We start from the raw sequence: 21753 nt of genomic DNA, 5'->3' as shown, positions 1-21753 counted from the left end.
AGAAGAAGAAGAATTGTTTGTTTGTTTGTTTGTTTGTGTAAACAAGTTTTGTAAACAATATATTGATAATTATGTTTGTGTGCTTATTGTGTTGTATACAACGAGTGTATATATATACATTGCACCTTACTTTGGTCTCATAGGCCACATAAGTTATGTGAAAAAATAAAATAGTGAAAAAAACAACAAACCTTCAAATACAAGTAAACTAAAGTTTACGGGGTGAGCGCGGCAGTCGCCGCTGTTGCCATACGCGGCTCATTTTCTGCAAACTTCACGCGGCAGTCGCCGCTGTTGCCATACGCGGCTCATTTTCTGCAAACTTCACGGCTCTATATCTCGGTAAGTACCAATGGCAAAAATTTTTTTTTTGGACTAAAACACTCAGAAAAATAATCTTAACATTTTCATAAGAAAAAATAATTTTTTTTTTTTTTGAATATTTGGCGACATAGAATGACAGTTTCAGAGAGGGGCCTGAAACAGTCAAAGGGTTAAGTCTTAAATACTGTATACTGTATTATTTTTTATTTAAAATTCTAATTCAGTTTTAAATAACATGCAGTGCTTCAGATGAATAAGTTAGTGCAGCAAGAGGTGACCATCTTAATCAGCAATATTTCCACTGGTGAAATTACATACACAAGATGTTGCATATGTGCAAGTACTGTAGTAGTCAGAATGTCAAGTCTGCATGTAACTCATTGTGAGGGTGTTAACTGTGCACTAGGATGCCTGGTCACAGACCGGGCCGCGGGGGCGTTGACCCCCAGAACTCTCTCCAGGTAAACTCCAGGTAAACAGTAACCAGGAGGTGACCCTTAACCTACTAGACTATGTAAAACAAAACAAACATTTTATTTCCTTATGTAGTATAAAAACTAGTTTACACACAATAAAATATTGTAAAGTGCAAGACAGTCACTAACATGCTGTGTCACTAACATGCTGTGTCACTAACATGCTGTGTCACTAACATGCTGTGTCACTAACATGCTGTGTCACTAACATGCTGTGTCACTAACATGCTGTGCATTTTGGTCAGACTAATCCTAATGCTTACATGCTACTTAAGACTAGACATAGGTATTAAGTGAAAAAATTATAAGTGTACATTTTTACAAAAGGAGAGAGAGTAAAAACAGTATAAATTTAAGTATGTATTAATACTTTAAACTGATTAAGTAGTTTCGAACAGGCTATGATTTAAGGTTGGTTTTGTTAGGTATAGATGAATCGGTTTTGTTTGGTATAGCAAAGTGTTGGTGTAATTAAGTTAGGGAGATAAGGTGATTTTTAATTATATTTCTAAATTGAGTGGCAGACAGGAGACCTTTTGCTGGTTCGGACAATGAATTCCAGATCTTGGGGCCCTTTATATGCACTGCACTCTTTGCATAGGGTGAGACGGACATGGGGGATGTCAAAGAGAGTTCTGTATCTTGTGTTGTGCCTGTGTGTTCTGTTGTAGATATCAAGAAGTCTGAGGGGAGGGTTTCTGCTGGAGTTTAATGTTCTATATACATAATAGGTACAGTAATACGAGTTTACCTGGAGAGGGTTTCGGGGTTCAACGCCCCCGTGGCTCAGTCTGAGACCGGGCCTCATGGTGGATCAGGGTCTGATCAACCAGGTTGTTACTACTGGTTGCACGAAAGCTGAAATACAAACTAAAACATAGTTGGTCAGGTACTGACTTTAGGTGCCTGTCCAGTGCCTTCTTAAAGACAGCCAGGGGTCTATTGGTAATCCCCCTTATGTAGGCTGGGAGGCAGTTGAACAGTCTTGGACCCTGGACACTTATATAAGTGCATATTTTGTTTATTTAGTAAGTTCAAACTCTTGAAGCTTGGGGGGGGGGAGTAGTCTGGCACAGAAATGGGTGATAATCCACACAGCAGCTTTTTTTGTTGGATTATAATGGTTTAAGATGATTATTAGTAGTAGATGCCTAGGCACAAATACCATAGGTGAGGTAAGGGTGGATTAGAGAGTGGTATTGTGTAACTAGTGTCATTTGGAATACTTAGTACTTTATCTTGGAGAGGATGCCTACTGTTTTGGAGACCTTCTTGGCTATGTGCTGGATATGGGTATGGAATTTCAGGTTTACCTGGAGAGGGTTTCAGGGGTCAATGCCCCCACAGCCCAGTCTGAGACAAGGCCTCATGGTGGATCAGGGTCTGATCAACCAGGTTGTTACAAGCTGACATATGAACCACAGCCCGGTTGGTCAAGTACTGACTTTAGGTTCCTGTCTAGTGCCTTCTTGAAGACAGCCAGGGGTCTATTGGTAATCCCTCTTATGTATGCTGGGAAGCAATTGAACAGTCTTGGGCCCTGGACACTTATTGTGTTGTCTCTGTGTACTTGTGGCGCCCCTGCTTTTCATCGAGGGAATGTTGCATCTCCTGCCGAATCTTCTGCTTTAATGGTACTTGCAATTGCAAATACCATGTTATTTTGTATTTTTATATTATAAGTTTATACCTAGTTGTACTTTAGCTCATTCTAGCACAACACATAGACAATATCAACTTCATTATGTTTATTAGTGACTATACTCTATATGACCAAAGTGCTTTAGCTATATACTTGTCCAAATTTTCCACCACTACAGAAATCAGTATTAGAACTCGCCACATAATACAGGATATAAATAACCACTATTTAAACCTGATCTAAACCTCCATAATCTAACACACAATCAAAACTTATTGGAAAGTAACTGCCTTTATTACACAGCATCATAAGCCAGCACTATCCTGAACTCTGCTCGAAGTCTATCAGTTCTTAACTACAACATCAGGTCCTTAAGCAAGCACTATGATGACCTCCTGGCACTCCTTGAGTCACTAAAGACACCCTTCTCCTGCATTATTCTTACTGAGACCTGGCTTAAGCAGGACACAATAGATATCTACCCACTACCAGGATACACAGCAATCCACAACTGCAGACCATACCAAGTTGGGGGTGGTACTGCAATCTATTACTCTAACCAACTATCTTGTATTAGCACCAATTGCTTTAGTGATGAATATGGGGAATACATTTTTGCTAATTTTACTGTAAAAACCCTCAAGATGCCTATAACAATCGGTGCCATTTACCGGATACCCCACACAAACATCCCAAACTTCAGTGAGAATCTCAAGGCACTAATAACAAACAGACAAATGAACTAACACCACCTTCTCTTAGCTGGAGACTTCAATATCAACCTTGGCCTACTAGATGATCAGACTGTAACTGATTTCATCAACAATATGAACAACACACTTCTCATACCAACAATAACTAAACCAACTAGGCTGACTGAGACAAGTGCAGCCATAATAGACCACATATGGACCAATATACTAGCCCCCTTAAATCAGGGATAATCACAGACAGCACTACTGACCACTACCCAACCTTCCTCTTAACAAACATTAGTAAGCCACCACTTGAATACAACAAAGTTTCATTTAGACTCCATGACGAGGCCTCAATAAGGAATTTCACAGCAGACCTAGAGACTGCTGACTGGCCTACAGAATTCTCCAAAGCCAATGGTATTGACGATTGGACAGACATTTTTCTTAACAAAATACTTAGACTATACAACAAACATTGTCCCATAAAAATGAAACAGATCACAAATAAACGGCTCAGTTGCCCATGGCTAACCAGCAGCATTCTGAAATCCATTCATAAGAAACACCAATATGAAAAGCAATATAGACAGGGCTTAATACACAAAGATATTCTTAAACACTATTCATCAGTTCTCACCAAAGTAATAAAGAAAGCCAAACAACTGTACTACTCCAGCAGATTCACTGACACAAGAGAAGATATAAAAAAAGACTGGAAAACACTTTCCCAGATTCTGGGGACCCACAAACTGAAAAAAAACAAGAATATTGTCCTAACTAAACCTCATGAAACACCACTGCATCCCACTGATACAGCATACAAGATAAACGACTTCTTCTCAAACATAGGATCTAATCTCACCACTAAAATCCCACGTACCAATGCCCATGCCGGGGACTACCTAGATGGGAATTTCCCAAATTCCTTCTATCTTGTACCAACTGAGCCCACGGAAGTCACTGCAATCATAAAGTCACTTAAAAATAACTCAGGGAATCTGTCTCACGTCCCACCATTATTGTACAAGCGAGCGGCCCATGTCCTTTCGCATGCTATTACATTACTTTTTAACAAGTCACTAGAAACTAGCACTTTCCCGTCACTACTCAAGACAGCAAGGGTTACACCAATACATGAAGGTGGTGACCCTACAGATGTAAACAACTATAGGCCAATATCAAACTTACCATTGCTATCCAAAATATTCGAGAAACTCGTGCACAGGAGACTGTATTCATTTATAACGGCACAAAACATACTCAACCCTTGCCAATTTGGATTCAGGAAAAATAAAAGCACTAATGATGCAATTATAAAAATGCTAGACCTGCTTTACACAGCATTGGAACATAAGGAATATCTGCTAGGAATTTTTATTGACCTAAGAAAAGCGTTTGACACAGTAGACCACGGCATCCTACTCCACAAACTTGACCACTATGGTATAAGAGGCCATGCGCTTGCATATTTCAAATCCTACCTTTCTAATAGGTATCAGTATGTCACCATTAAAGACACAGCCTCATCAATACGGCCACTTGATACTGGAGTTCTGCAGGGAAGTGTCCTTGGACCCCTGCTCTTCCTCATTTACATCAATGATCTTCCAAACATATCCCAACACCTGAAACCCATTCTCTTTGCTGACGACACGACTTATGTCATCTCCCACCCTAATCTTGCCACCCTCAACACCATTGTTAATGAGGAGCTGCTCAAAATATCGACTTGGATGACAGCCAATAAACTTACACTTAACACTGACAAAACCTACTATATTATGTTTGGTAGCAGAGCAGGTGTTGCGCAACTTAACATTAAGATCGACAACACTCTAATTGCCAGACATAATGAGGGCAAATTCCTTGGCCTATACCTCGACAACAACCTAAATTTCAGCACCCATATCCAACACATAACAAAAAAAGTATCCAAAACGGTGGGGATCCTCTCCAAGATACAATACTACGTGCCGCAAACTGCCCTTCTCACACTATACCATTCACTTATATATCCATACCTCACCTATGCTATCTGTGCTTGGGGTTCAACTGCAGCAACACACCTAAAGCCAATAATAACTCAACAAAAAGCCGCAGTAAGAATAATCACTAAATCCCATCCCTGGCAACACCCCACCCCACTCTTCGTAGATCTAAACTTACTCCCTGTTCAGTACATCCACACTTACTACTGTGCAATCTGTATCTACAGGACCTTAAATTCCAATATTAACCTTGACCTAAAACGCTTTCTTGATAGTTGTGACAGGATCCACAGGCATAACACCAGACACAAACATCTCTATGACATTCCCCGTGTCCGACTAAACCTTTATAAAAATTCATTGTATTTCAAAGGACCTAAAATCTGGAACACCCTACCTGAAAACTCTAGAACTGCAGACACACTCAACACTTTCAAAACTACAGTTAGAAAACATCTGATCTCCCTGATCCACCCCGACAACTAACTACATGATAACCACCTGGTGGTTCACAATTACACTCACTCACCCACTGACTATAAACACAGTAATACTAATCTTAATCTTGAAATAATGAATCCTAACTAGTCATAAGTTTGCCTATGATACTCCAATATAGACACTTTGTATTGTGCTAAAACAAAAATATTCACACTGCTAAACTCACAAATTATAATGTAGTCACCTAGCCTTAATACCATAATTTGTAAGGATTTAATGTTAAGAATTAATCTAAGTCTGCCCGAAATGCCTAGCCATGCTAGGTGTCCTAGTGGCCCCCTCTGTAATTAGTATTTTATAACATGTATACCACACAATATCCAAATCCTGTAAACCCCACATTGTAACCCTTATAGAGAATAAACTTGAACTGAATTGAATTGAATTGAATTGAATATGGTGTGATTTTCATGTGCAGGTTTGGTACCAATCCCTCCAGGACCTTTCAAGTGTATATTATCATGTATCTCTCTCACCTGCATTCGAGGGAATACATATCAAAGACCTTCAACCATTCCCAGTAGTTTAGGTGCCTTATTGCACTTATGTGTGCCGTCAAAGTTCCTTATACACACTCCAGGTCTGCAATGTCGCCAGCCTTGAAGGGTGTCATTAGTGTACAGCAGTATTCCAGCCTAGAGAGTACAAGCAATTTGAAGAGAATCATCATGGGCTTGGCATCCCTAGTTTTGAAGGTTCTCATTATCCATCCTATAATTTTCCTAGTGGATGAGGCAGATACACTGTTGTGGTCTTAAAAGGCGAGATCCTCTGACAATATCGCTCCCAGGTCCTTCACATTACTTTCCACTCTATTGTATGGTTAGAATTTGTGGTATACCCTGACACATTTTTAATTTCTTCAAGTTTTCCATATCTGAGTAGTTGAAATTTCTCCTCGTTGAACTTCATATTGTTTTGAGTGGCCCATTCGAAGATTTGGTTGATGTCCGCTTGGACATGTCTTCGATGGATCACTGTAGTGATCTGGGTGTCTCGTGAAAATGAGGATGAGGAATAGAATGGGAATGAATACTGTGCCTCGTGAAACAGAGCTTTTTACCATGGCTGCCTGTGACTTTACTCTGTTTACTATTACTCTTTGTGTTCTATTTGTCAGGAAATTGTAGATCCATCTACCAACTTTTCCCGTTATTCCTTTATCCCACATTTTGTGTGCTATTACACCATGGTCAGACTTGTCAAAAGCTTTTGCAAAGTCTGCATATACATCTGTATTTTGTTTATCCTCTACAGCATCCAGGACCTTGTCATAGTGGTCCAGTAGCTGGGACGGGCAGGAGTGACCTGCTCTAAACCCGTGTTGCCCTGGGTTGGGTAATTGATGGGTATCTAGATGGCTGCCTATCTTCCTTCTTAGAACCCTCTCAAAGATTTTTATGATATGGGATGACTCACGAAATCGTAATGACATGATTGATCGCAGGTTCTATCCCCGCCCATGGTATGGTGTGACATGGGATGTTAGTGCAATCAGTCTGTAGTTCTTTGCAATTGCTTTACTGCCACCTTTGTGGAGTGGGTCTATGTCTGTTGTTTTAACCCTTTGACTGTCGCAACCCCCAATCCTGAGGTGTCTCCTGGTGTCGCAAAATTTAAAAAAAAAAAATTATTTTTTCTTATGAAATGATAGAGAATCTTTTCCTGATTGTAATGACACCAAAAAAAAACGAAATTTGATGGAAAACTGACAGAATTATGCTCTCGCGAAGTTAGCGACCTTGGCGCTGTTTACAAATCGGCGATTTCGCCCACTTTGAGCCCTATTTTCGGCTAATTCCATTGTTCCAGTCGCCCAAACTCATAGCTATTTCTTTAGAACTCCATTTTTTCTATCGATTGAGTACAAGAAATTGCCCATTTACCAATTTCAACTACCTAATAATGTGGTCAGAAATTTACAATTTGGCCAATTTCACGAAAACTAAAAAATATGACAATTTCAAAATAAGGTCCAGAATGAACAATGCAGACATTCCTGGCTCTAAAATAACATTTTCTTTGTTCATCAGTCACGTCTCCAGGCCCCTCTGATATTACTCTTGCTTTCTATTTTGAATTTTTATTCAAACAAAAAATAGAAGACTTACTATTATGCAGACTACTGCAATACTGTAATAATTGTATAAATAACATCAACCCATTCATGACTGCATATTAAAATGGCTAGTTGGACATTTATTGGACAATGGCATCATTTGTTTACTTTTGAACATTGGCAAAAATCAAACATTTCCCCTACTTTGAGCTCTATTTCTAGGTTCTTTTTAAAATAAAATCAATCAAAATCACCTCTATTTCTATAACATGTTTTTCATTCTATCAAATGAGACCAAGAAAACGAGAATACAACCATAAATACTATACGAAAATAGACCACAAAGTCGGCATTTTAATTAAAAAAAACGGTCGGAGTTTTTTTCTCATTATGCACTGCGTGCTCCAGGATTTCTTTTACATGGTGCACACTGACCACACAGACCCATTCTCTCACATGTGGGCCTACCAGCTTTCTCCTGCTTGATTTGAAGCCGCTAGAATTTATGAGTATATATACGTCAAACACGGTACCTCGTAAGACGTATACATACGGCCGCGACAGTCAAAGGGTTAAGTGTGTGTGGGATGACCCCTGCGTCCATGCTCCCTCTCCATAAAATGCTGAAGGCACGTGATAGGGGCTTCTTGCCCCTATTGCCCTATTGTAAGCTTTACAATACCAACTGCTGACACTACTATATCTGCACTGTGTGTTACATATATGAGATTTATATCAATGGGTTTTTGTACTACTGCAATAATTATTATGGTGAAGGATGACCTGTAAAACAACAATAAAACATTAATGTCCTGACATCATTAAAAATGAAATGTCCTGAGCTACTTCTAAAACTTTACTGCTGGTGAATTTGGCTAGTTTCTTATTCAATACATGCAAGACAGAAGAATTTACATTAGCTAACTGGGAAAAGTTTTACAGAGTTCAAACCTTCAGAACCAGACCATATTTATTCCTGAAACTGTAAATAATATTTTCCCCCACTGCCTGACCATCTCTAGTGCATCCCACTTATTCATCATACTAGTTACAATTCTGTAACCTGTTGTGTGTGTGTAGCTATCATCCATGAAATTATGAAATTGTGGTACAGTACAGAATTTTTTTATCTGAAATTCCAAAATCTGAAAAATTTTTGAGTGTTGACATGATGCGCCACACATGGATCATTCAGCACAAGACATAGTGGAGGCTCGATCCTCCGTCTGTTGAGACAAGACAGATGAGCTGTATATAAGTACTAGCATCAGTTTGTTGTCAGCAGCAATTACTCACTGGCTAAAGTGCAATACAGGTTCTCTTGAATTACGCTGCAGGAAAACTCTAGACCAAGCTGTGTATAATATGAAGCACCATCTCTGGAACACAAGGAAGGAATGTGTTACTTATGACCAGATAGAGGATCACCCACACCAGTAACACTACACTAGTGGTAGTTGTTAACTTATACTACTAGTGTTGTAGTGATGGTAGTAGATACTAGTAATGTTGTAGTGATGGCACTAGTTACTAGTAGTATTGTAGTGATGGTGGTAGTTATACTAGTAGTGCTGTAGTGGTGGTGGTAGTTATTAGTAGTGTTATAGTGATGGTGGCAGTTACTAGCAGTGTTGTAGCAATGGTGGTAGTAACTAGTATTGTTGTTGTGATGGTGGTAGTTACTAGTAATGTTGCAGTGATGGTGGGATTGATGGTAGTAGTTTACCTGGAGTTTACCTGGAGAGAGTTCCGGGGGCCAGTGCCCCCGCGGCCAGGTCTGTGACCAGGCCTCCTGGTGGATCAGAGCCTGATCAACCAAGCTGTTACTGCTGGCTGCACGCAAACCAACGTACAAGCCACAGCCCGGCTGGTGATAGTGGTAGTAATAAAGAACAATAATGGTGGTGTCAACAAGAGTGTTTGTTGTGCAGGATAATAATGGTAGTAGTGATGGTGGTAGTAATAAAGAACAATAATGGTGGTGGTGTCAACAAGAGTGTTTGTTGTGCAGGATAATAATGGTAGTAGTAGTGATGGTGGTAGTAATAAAGAACAATAATGGTGGTGTCAACAAGTGTTTGTTGTGCAGGATAATAATGGTAGTAGTAGTGATGGTGGTAGTAATAAAGAACAATAATGGTGGTGTCAACAAGAGTGTTTGTTGTGCAGGATAATAATGGTAGTAGTAGTGATGGTGGTAGTAATAAAGAACAATAATGGTGGTGTCAACAAGAGTGTTTGTTGTGCAGGATAATAATTTATTTATTTATTTATTTATTTATTTCCAATTTGAGCACACATACCGAGGTACAAAAAAATACAGATAAGAGCAGTATGCCAAAGCCACTTATACTATGCATAGCATTACGGGCTGGCTTAAAATTAACTTAAGATTAACTAAGCAATGATGAAATCAGTGATAAAACATTAATGTAAACAGATTGCTATAAAGCACAAGTGAGTATTACAAAGACAGGTCATATGGTTGCATTCAGTTAGGTAGTGATTCTGTTAGGTAGTGTATTTAAAAAATAATAAAGTTAGATTCGGTTTTAGGTTTAACATTTATGTGATATAATTGTGAGAAACATTTAAGATATACAATTTATAAGGTTCAGTTATTCGGTATTTATTTGGTTTTCGGTGAGTAAGTGATCTTTGAGAAGAGACTTGAATTTATAAACAGGTAGTGTTTCTTTTATATTTACAGGTAATGAATTCCAGATTTTAGGGCCTTTTATGTGCATTGAGTTTTTGCATAGTGTGAGATGGACACGAGGAACATCAAAGAGTGATCTGTGCCTTGTGTTATGGTCATGTGTTCTGTTGAGGTTGGCAAGGAGATGTTTGAGGGGAGGGTTAATATCAGAGTTAAGTGTTCTATGTATGTAATAGGTGCAGTAATAAGTATGGATGTTTTGTATGGTGAGTAGGTTTAGTGTATTGAATATTGGTGGAGTGTGAGAATTTGTTATCATTCTAACTGCAGCCTTTTGTTGAGTAATTAGTGGTCTGAGATGGTTAATTGTTGTTGAGCCCCATGCACAAATTCCATAGGTGAGATAGGGGTAAATAAGAGAGTGATATAGGGTCAGGAGGGCTGACTGTGGAACATAGTACCGTATCTTCAATAGTATGCCTACAGGCTTGGAAATTTTCTTAGAAATTTGTTGTATATGTGTATGAAATTTGAGTCTATTATCAAGGTGGATTCCTAAGAATTTTCCCTCTGTTAGTTTTGTGATAGGTGATCCGTTTATCATTATGTTAAGAGGGACATCTGTAGCTCTGTTACCAAACTGAATGAAGTAGGTTTTGTCAATGTTTAGTGTAAGTTTGTTAGTCCTCATCCAGGTAGATATTTTCTGTAATTCGGTATTTACAGTATTGGCTAGCGTGACTGGGCTCGGGTGAGAGAAGACGTATGTAGTGTCATCTGCAAATAGTGTGGGTTTGAGTAATTGCGAAGCATTTGGAAGGTCATTTATGTATAGGAGAAAGAGAAGGGGGCCAAGGACACTTCCCTGTGGGACACCAACTGTAATTGGTTGCGCATAAGAGTTTGCCCCATTTGCGTACACATATTGGCTTCTGTTGCTGAGGTATGACTTGAGGTAGTTGAGGGAGTGCCCTCTTATACCATAGTGTGACAATTTTACGTGGAGCAAGTCATGGTCAACTGTATCAAAAGCTTTACGTAAGTCAATGAAGATCCCCAGTGGGACTTCTTTTTTCTCTATTGCAGTGTATATATGTTCTAGCATGTGTATAATAGCATCATTAGTATTTTTATTAGGCCTGAATCCAAATTGGCAGGGGTAGTAGTAGTGTGCAAAAGAAGAAAATTAAAAGTGAATACAGGAAAGAGTAAGGTTATGAGGATAACAAAAATATTAGGTGATGAAAGACTGGATATCAGATTGGAGGGAGAGAGTATGGAGGAGGTGAATGTATTCAGATATTTGGGAGTGGACGTGTCAGCGGATGGGTCTATGAAGGATGAGGTGAATCATAGAATTGATGAGGGGAAAAGGGTGAGTGGTGCACTTAGGAGTCTGTGGAGACAAAGAACTTTGTCCTTGGAGGCAAAGAGGGGAATGTATGAGAGTATAGTTTTACCAACGCTCTTATATGGGTGTGAAGCATGGGTGATGAATGTTGCAGCGAGGAGAAGGCTGGAGGCAGTGGAGATGTCATGTCTGAGGGCAATGTGTGGTGTGAATATAATGCAGAGAATTCGTAGTTTGGAAGTTAGGAGGAGGTGCGGGATTACCAAAACTGTTGTCCAGAGGGCTGAGGAAGGGTCGTTGAGGTGGTTTGGACATGTAGAGAGAATGGAGCGAGACAGAATGACTTCAAGAGTGTATCAGTCTGTAGTGGAAGGCGGGGTAGGGGTCGGCCTAGGAAAGGTTGGAGGGAGGGGGTAAAGGAGGTTTTGTGTGCGAGGGGCTTGGACTTCCAGCAGGCGTGCGTGAGCGTGTTTGATAGGAGTGAATGGAGACGAATGGTTTTTAATACTTGACGTGCTGTTGGAGTGTGAGCAAAGTAACATTTATAAAGGGGTTCAGGGAAACAGGCAGGCCGGACTTGAGTCCTGGAGATGGGAAGTACAGTGCCTGCACTCTGAAGGAGGGGTGTTAATGTTGCAGTTTAAAAACTGTAGTGTAGAGCACCCTTCTGGCAAGACAGTGATGGAGTGAATGATGGTGAAAGTTTTTCTTTTTCGGGCCACCCTGCCTTGGTGGGAATCGGCCAGTGTGTTAATAATAATTAATAGTAGTGATGGTGATAGTAATAAAGAACAATAATGGTGGTGTCAACAAGTGTGTTTGTTGTGCAGTATAATAATGGTAGTAGTAGTGATGGGGATAGTAATAAAGAACAATAATGGTGGTGTCAACAAGAGTGTTTGTTGTGCAGTATAATAATGGTAGTAGTAGTGATGGGGATAGTAATAAAGAACAATAATGGTGGTGTCAACAAGAGTGTTTGTTGTGCAGGATAATAATCAGGGCCGGATTACCGCATAGGCAAACTAGGCATTTGCCTAGGGCCCCGCGCATTTGGGGGCCCCACAGTCCAAGGGGTTCAGGGGCTCATCCAAGACTGCACACATGGTGCAAGTGCAAAGGGGTCCCTACCTAAAAAGTTCAAGAGTTTGGAGAGTAAAATTGATTTTTAAAAATTAATCAAAACAAAAATAAATAATGAAATAAAATAAAATAAAAATAAATAAACCTAACCATACATGGCAACACTCAACACGCCTTTGTTTACGTAAGAACAGCTGTGTTTTCCCGCTAATGGGTGAGTATGGGAGATTCCTCTCCAATTTTCTGTAGTAATTACACGTTATCTAGACTTGTACTATGACAAATTAACTGAAGTGTTGTTGATAGACATTGATGTGTATGGATAAATGTTTGTTTTCGCCTCTAAATGTTAAGGGAGGTACCTGATAGGGTTACTTGACCAGTAAAGACGCATGGACCAGTAAAGACGCATTTTTGGTAAAAATACTATAAAGAAAAACCTAAAAACGCAAACTGACTTCCGTTTGTAGGTTTTAAAAGCACTTTGTCCTGTCTTTAAGTCTTTATCACTTCAATAACAGATCTCAATTGATTGATGTTCTACATCACTTCCGTCGCAAATGCTTAGTTTTCAAGTTGCAACGGAAGTGATGCAGAACATCAATTAATTTACTACATATTTCTCCAGAAACACATAAGCCACATCAGAAAATCGTTGGCTGGGTGAAACTGAAAATTGTCCCTGCATTCTTTAATTCTCATGTCCTTATCTATGGTGGTAGGCCATATATCATGCAAAACATAATGATTAGTTTAGTTATGAAAATGGTAATATAAATACCATTGTGCATTGTTCTTGGACTCAGTATGATTTCTGTTTAAGTAAATTGGAGATCAAGGAGGATGAATTAGTAAAATATTCGTAGCCCAAATAACTAACCGAATCTATGGTAAAAGTTCTGTATATGACTCCTTTCTGGTAATGTTTTGAATTTTTAGATGCGCAGCCAGAGGAAAGGGGGCTACAAGGGCCATATCCCCCCAAATGACAGAAAAAAAAATTTAATAATAATTAAAAAATTAATAATAATTGATAATGAAAAATTTGTATTTGCATGATTACAGACAGTGATACATCCTCATTATGGAATCTCGTGAACGTGATGTTGGACGTTCTTATGCGAGTGGGTCACAGAAAAGAAAGAAGAAAATTCAAGAAGAACAGAAAAAGAAAGATGTAGGAAGCTGCAGAAAGATCACAGACATGCTCACGAAAACAGTTTCTGATGTTACCAGTACAGTTGAATCTGCAGATATGTCAGATCATACAGGAAGCCCTCCCTCCATTATTTCTCAGCCAGCATCTACTTCTTTTGTGTCTCCTCTCAATGTCTCAATGGACATTTCATCCACAGGATTTGTCTTAAAAGATCCTGCCTCATGGCCAAATGTAATCCCAGATTCTCTATGTAATGCTTTCATTGCAGAAAACTTCAGTCAAACTCTGAACATTGACTTTAGGAAATCAGCAAGGATTTATGATGATGGAAGTCATCATTGTTTAAAGTCATCTATGTTTAATATTTTTTTTTTTTATTATCACACTGGCCGATTCCCACCAAGGCAGGGTGGCCCGAAAAAGAAAAACTTTCACCATCATTCACTCCATCACTGTCTTGCCAGAAGGGTGCTTTACACTACAGTTTTTAAACTGCAACATTAACACCCCTCCTTCAGAGTGCAGGCACTGTACTTCCCATCTCCAGGACTCAAGTCCGGCCTGCCGGTTTCCCTGAGCCCCTTCATAAATGTTACTTTGCTCACACTCCAACAGCACGTCAAGTATTAAAAACCATTTGTCTCCATTCACTCCTATCAAACACGCTCACGTATGCCTGCTGGAAGTCCAAGCCCCTCGCACACAAAACCTCCTTTACCCCCTCCCTCCAACCTTTCCTAGGCCGACCCCTACCCCGCCTTCCTTCCACTACAGACTGATACACTCTTGAAGTTATTCTGTTTCGCTCCATTCTCTCCACATGTCCAAACCACCTCAACACCCCTTCCTCAGCCCTCTGGACAACAGTTTTGGTAATCCCGCACCTCCTCCTAACTTCCAAACTACGAATTCTCTGCATTATATTCACACCACACATTGCTCTCAGACATGACATCTCCACTGCCTCCAGCCTTCTCCTCGCTGCAACATTCATCACCCATGCTTCACACCCATATAAGAGCGTTGGTAAAACTATACTTTCATACATTCCCCTCTTTGCCTCCAAGGACAAAGTTCTTTGTCTCCACAGACTCCTAAGTGCACCACTCACCCTTTTCCCCTCATCAATTCTATGATTCACCTCATCTTTCATAGACCCATCCGCTGACACGTCCACTCTCAAATATCTGAATACATTCACCTCCTCCATACTCTCTCCCTCCAATCTGATATCCAATCTTTCATCACCTAATCTTTTTGTTATCCTCATAACCTTACTCTTTCCTGTATTCACTTTCAATTTTCTTCTTTTGCACACCCTACCAAATTCATCCACCAATCTCTGCAACTTCTCTTCAGAATCTCCCAAGAGCACAGTGTCATCAGCAAAGAGCAACTGTGACAACTCCCACTTTATGTGTGATTCTTTATCTTTTAACTCCACGCCTCTTGCCAAGACCCTCGCATTTACTTCTCTTACATCCCCATCTATAAATATATTAAACAACCACGGTGACATCACACATCCTTGTCTAAGGCCTACTTTTACTGGGAAATAATTTACCTCTTTCCTACATACTCTAACTTGAGCCTCACTATCCTCGTAAAAACTCTTCACTGCTTTCAGTAACCTACCTCCTACACCATACACCTGCAACATCTGCCACATTGCCCCCCTATCCACCCTGTCATACGCCTTTTCCAAATCCATAAATGCCACAAAGACCTCTTTAGCCTTATCTAAATACTGTTCACTTATATGTTTCACTGTAAACACCTGGTCCACACACCCCCTACCTTTCCTAAAGCCTCCTTGTTCATCTGCTATCCTATTCTCCGTCTTACTTTTAATTCTTTCAATAATAACTCTACCATGCACTTTGCCAGGTATACTTAACAGACTTATCCCCCTATAATTTTTGCACTCTCTTTTATCCCCTTTGCCTTTATACAAAGGAACTATGCATGCTCTCTGCCAATCCCTAGGTACCTTACCCTCTTCCATACATTTATTAAATAATTGCACCAACCACTCCAAAACTATATCCCCACCTGCTTTTAACATTTCTATCTTTATCCCATCAATCCCGGCTGCCTTACCCCCTTTCATTTTACCTACTGCCTCACGAACTTCCCCCACACTCACAACTGGCTCTTCCTCACTCCTACAAGATGTTGTTCCTCCTTGCCCTATACATGAAATCACAGCTTCCCTATCTTCATCAACACTTAACAATTCCTCAAAATATTCCCTCCATCTTCCCAATACCTCTAACTCTCCATTTAATAACTCTCCTCTCCTATTTTTAACTGACAAATCCATTTGTTCTCTAGGCTTTCTTAACTTGTTAATCTCACTCCAAAATTTTTTCTTATTTTCAACAAAATTTGTTGATAACATCTCACCCACTCTCTCATTTGCTCTCTTTTTACATTGCTTCACCACTCTCTTAACCTCTCTCTTTTTCTCCATATACTCTTCCCTCCTTGCATCACTTCTACTTTGTAAAAACTTCTCATATGCTAACTTTTTCTCCCTTACTACTCTCTTCACATCATCATTCCACCAATCGCTCCTCTTCCCTCCCGCACCCACTTTCCTGTAACCACAAACTTCTGTTGAACACTCTAACACTACATTTTTAAACCTACCCCATACCTCTTCGACCCCATTGCCTATGCTCTCATTAGCCCATCTATCCTCCAATAGCTGTTTATATCTTACCCTAACTGCCTCCTCTTTTAGTTTATAAACCTTCACCTCTCTCTTCCCTGATGCTTCTATTCTCCTTGTATCCCATCTACCTTTTACTCTCAGTGTAGCTACAACTAGAAAGTGATCTGATATATCTGTGGCCCCTCTATAAACATGTACATCCTGAAGTCTACTCAACAGTCTTTTATCTACCAATACATAATCCAACAAACTACTGTCATTTCGCCCTACATCATATCTTGTATACTTATTTATCCTCTTTTTCTTAAAATATGTATTACCTATAACTAAACCCCTTTCTATACAAAGTTCGATCAAAGGGCTCCCATTATCATTTACACCTGGCACCCCAAACTTACCTACCACACCCTCTCTAAAAGTTTCTCCTACTTTAGCATTCAGGTCCCCTACCACAATTACTCTCTCACTTGGTTCAAAGGCTCCTATACATTCACTTAACATCTCCCAAAATCTCTCTCTCTCCTCTGCATTCCTCTCTTCTCCAGGTGCATACACGCTTATTATGACCCACTTCTCGCATCCAACCTTTACTTTAATCCACATAATTCTTGAATTTACACAGTCATATTCTCTTTTCTCCTTCCATAACTGATCATTCAACATTACTGCTACCCCTTCCTTTGCTCTAACTCTCTCAGATACTCCAGATTTAATCCCATTTATTTCCCCCACCGAAACTCCCCTACCCCCTTCAGCTTTGTTTCGCTTAGGGCCAGGACATCCAACTTCTTTTCATTCATAACATCAGCAATCATCTGTTTCTTGTCATCCGCACTACATCCACGCACATTTAAGCATCCCAGTTTTATAAAGTTTTTCTTCTTCTCTTTTTTAGTAAATGTCTACAGCAGAAGGGGTTACTAGCCCATTGCTCCCGGCATTTTAGTCGCCTCATACGACACGCATGGCTTACGGAGGAAAAATTCTTTTCCACTTCACCATGGACAATAGAAGAAATAAAGAGGAACAAGAGCTATTTAGAAAAAGGAGAAAAACCTAGATGTATGTATATATATATGCATGTGCGTGTCTGTGAAGTGTGACCAAAGTGTAAGTAGGAGTAGCAAGATATCCCTGTTATCTAGCGTGTTTATGAGACAGAAAAAGAAACCAGCAATCCTACCATCATGCAAAACAGTTACAGGTTTCTGTTTCACAGTCATCTGGCAGGACGGTAGTACTTCCCTGGGTGGTTGCTGTCTACCAAATTAGCACAATTCGATCCATTCTTAGCAAATCATGTGTCACGCCTTGGGAATGCAGGAAGAGGCACTGTATCTTACATGTCATCTACTATATGCAATGAATTTATTGAACTGATGACTAAGAAGGTCCTCAATAACATCATAGCAGCTGTGAAAACTGCAAAATACTTTGCAATAAGTGTAGATTCAACACCAGATATTTCACATACAGATCAATTAACATTCATTGTTCGCTTTGTCGACTCCAATGGTAAGCCTGTAGAGCGCTTTATAAAATTCATTCCTCTTTCAGGCCATGATGGAGAAACAATGATGAATGTAGTACTGGATACTCTGCTTGAACATGATCTCTCTATTATGGATTGCCGTGGCCAGAGCTACGACAATGCAAGTAACATGTCGGGTAAATATAATGGATTGCAAGCCCATATCAAGCAAATCAACCCACTTGCTGAATATGTGCCCTGCTCAGCACATTCTCTTAATCTTGTTGGGTCATGTGCTGCAGAGTGTTGTGTCGCTGCAGTTTCATTTTTTGGACTTTTACAAGCACTCTTTAATTTTTTTCTCTGCTTCAATGCATCGGTGGAGTATACTCAAGTCAACCATTCATGGAGATGTCATCAAATCATTATCAACAACAAGGTGGTCAGCACAGCATGATGCAACACATGCTTTGAAAGACAGCTTTGCTGAAATACGTTCTGCTTTGATCCAAATAGCAGAGGATGAAGACCAGACAGCAACTACAAGAAGCGAAGCAGCCAGCTTAGCATCAAAATTGGAAGATTTTGAATTGGCCTTACTCTGTGTGCTTTGGGACTGTATACTGGAACGGTTAAATGCCACGAACAAGACACTTCAGAAAATTGAAATTGAAATGGCTACTTGTGCTAACCTCTATGCAGGCTTAGTGGAATTTGTAAGCTCACTTCGCAATGATGAAGCTTTTGAAATGTTTGAAGAGAAAGCTAAACTGCTGGTGAAAGACTACAGTTACCGGGCTGATCATCAGCGGTCAAGGAAGAGGAAACGCAATTTTGAAGAGCCAGACAATGAAATTGTGTTGCTACCAAGGCAGAAATGTAAGACAGCTACATACTTTGTCATTCTGGATTCACTGATTACAGAATTGGTGAAAAGAAAAGAAATCTACCAGAATCTCAATGACAAGTTTGGATTTCTGTTCAAAATTACTACTATGCCAGATGCAGAATTGAGAGAAGCTGCATTAAAGTTGCAACAACACCTTTCAGCAGATGTTCAGGACACATTTGTTGAAGAAATAGTTAATTTTTCTGGGTATATGAATCAGATTAAAGCTCCACCTGAAAAATGTGCGCCCTCAGCTGCTTTGAAACATTTAAGAAATGCAGGTATCTCAGAAACCTTCCCTAATGTTGACATAGTGTATCGCCTTTACCTAACACTTCCAGCTACTAACTGTGAAGGAGAACGTTCATTTTCTGTTTTGAAAAGAGTGAAAAACCAGCTCCGTTCAACAATGAGCCAAGACAAATTGTGTAACCTAGCCTTGTTGACCATTGAGTCTGATCTAACAAGAAATATTGATTTTCAGAATATAATTGATGATTTTGCCAATATGAAATCCAGAAAAAAGTTTATTTAAGAAGTGCCTGTGAATATAAACAATTCTTTACTTTCTTGAGTTTATATGATTTGATAGTCTTATGCATGATGCAATGATAACAATAATGGTCAGTGATTTATAAAGGGAATAATAGTGCTGTAGTGGTTATGCTGAATATAATAGGTACATGATGTCACTACTTTAATAGCCTAATCTAGTAATACTATGCTGTCTTGAGTTTATTCTCTTTAAAATGCATGATTTAACAAGATAGTTATAATGGCTGTTGGTAAATGGTTTTGGTTGTCTTGATGTACTTTCCCTATTAAATTTAATCTAAATAGCCAGAATGTATTTAATTAGACCTTAAACAGGCTCACACCGACCCCCCCCCACCCCCACCCCCAAGCTGGAAGGGGTCGCTTCGCTTACCCGTAACTCAAAGGGGCCCCGCCAATCTGAATAGTCTAGGGCCCGGAGACTTCTTGATCCGGCCTGATAATAATGGCTGCGACTGACCTGCTCTTCTCTCTTTCCTTCCTTGCTGGTAACTCAGTCAAAATGTCAAATATGGAGGGGGTGGTATAGGTTGAGTCAGTGTAGCAGAGTGCAGGTAATATGTCAGTAATATTGTGCACCACCAGCAGCAGCAGCAGCAGATTAAGCCTTCATCACTGTTGTTGTTGGGTTATCAGGGCCACTGACAGCATGAGCCGTATCGAGTCCGGCCGTCCAGTGCTTGGAGAGGGCACTTCGGCCAATCAATCAATCAAGCTTATTCTCTATAAGGATTACAATGCGGGGTTTACAGATTTTGGTTATTGTGTGGTTTACATGTAATAAAATACTAATTACAGTGGGGTCCACTAGAACACCTAGCATCGCTAGGCATTTCGGGCAAACTTAGATTAATTCTTAACTCTAACTTATTACAAATTATGGAGTAAGTTGACTAAATACTGACTAAATACTAGTTTGTGAGTTAAGCAATGTGAATGCTTTTGTTCTGGCACAATACATAGTTTCTATATTGGAGTATCACAGGAAAACTTATGACTAGTTAGGAATCATTATTTTAAGATTAAGATTCGTATTTCTGTGCTTATAGTCAAATGGGTGAGTGAGTGAGTGTAAGTGTGAACCACCAGAATGTTTTGACTAATAACTATGTATCATATGTTCCTGAGACGCCCTGAAGCCAGCAGGAAGGAGCAGGTACAAGCCAATATCTCCTGACCGTCCAGAGAGCGAAACCCCTCCCCGTTGAGGACAGGTAGAGTGAAAGTGTGCACCCCAAGTGTGCGCAAGGCCGCACGGAGAGTAGTCCGTGCAGAGTGATAACGTGGGCACCACAGCAGAAAGTGTTCGATCGTCTCAGGCTGTGAGGTACACCACGGGCAGTACGGAGAGTCCGTCATCCGAAGGCGATATAGATGAGCCGCCAGTCGCAAGTGCTCGACTTGAAGGCGAGTCAGTGCAACATCCACCGAGTGGTTGGGATGGCGAGCCCAAGGGCAGGGGCCATTAAAAGTTCGGACAGAGCCCAACGCCGAGGAAGAGAGGGAGTGTGCCAGACCCTCTTGCCACTGTACATTGCAGAGTCACTTGTTTGCACAGAACTGCTTAATGCCTCAAATGATGTAGTGAAAGTTTTAGCAGTAAAGGTCGAGAACCAAAACCTAGTCATTGTGGTAGTCTACAAGCCTCCGGATGCAACATCCCAGCAATTCCAGGAACAGCTGTTAAAAATTGACCACTGTCTGGAAAATCTTCCAGCTCCTGCACCCAACATCTTGCTCCTGGGGGATTTCAACTTAAGGCACCTAAAATGGAGGAATCACCCACTACGAAAGCAAAAGACTTGGCAGACGATGCACCATCCCCCCAATGAAAAGCAGGGGTGTCACTAGCACGTTAAGAGACCATACAATAAGTGTCAGGGGCCCGAGACTGTTCAACTGCCTCCCAGCACACATAAGGGGGATTACCAACAGACCCCTGGCAGTCTTCAAGCTGGCACTGGACAAGCACCTAAAGTCAGTTCCGGATCAGCCGGGCTGTGGCTCGTATGTTGGTTTGCGTGCAGCCAGCAGCAACAGCCTGGTTGATCAGGCTCTGATCCACCAGGAGGCCTGGTCTCAGACCGGGCCGCGGGGGCGTTGACCCCCGGAACTCTCTCCAGGTAAACTCCAGGTAATATAGCAAATAATATTGTTGCAGTAATAACACCAGGAGGCAGCTCTGATGAAAACTCACACTCACACGAGCTTTTAAATCTCT

The 21753-nt window shown here is 40.3% G+C and overlaps 1 protein-coding gene across 6 annotated transcripts in view; it reads right to left on the bottom strand.

Annotated features, from left to right (window-relative positions):
* Positions 1-20204, bottom strand: part of LOC128701139 (zinc finger protein 850-like) — a 46677-nt gene extending 26473 nt beyond the window's left edge. For 2 of the 6 annotated variants that reach the window (XR_011393839.1, XM_070098988.1), the window contains exons 1-2: positions 19906-20204; positions 8985-9067 (exon numbers count right to left, since the gene is read on the bottom strand). The gene's annotated coding sequence lies outside the window, so the exon portion shown is untranslated. Of the gene's footprint in view, positions 1-1551; positions 1696-8984; positions 9068-19905 lie in introns of those variants that run through there. The other 4 variants (XR_011393840.1, XM_070098989.1, XM_070098990.1 and 1 more) reach the window with 3 other exon arrangements.
* Positions 20205-21753: the final 1549 nt, after the last annotated feature.

This window comes from Cherax quadricarinatus, chromosome 65, assembly GCF_038502225.1.
Source record: "Cherax quadricarinatus isolate ZL_2023a chromosome 65, ASM3850222v1, whole genome shotgun sequence".
In the NCBI taxonomy this organism is placed as follows: Eukaryota; Metazoa; Arthropoda; class Malacostraca; order Decapoda; family Parastacidae; genus Cherax; species Cherax quadricarinatus.
The sequence above is the reverse complement of the archived record's forward strand: the minus strand, read 5'-3'. Positions and strand labels throughout refer to the sequence as shown.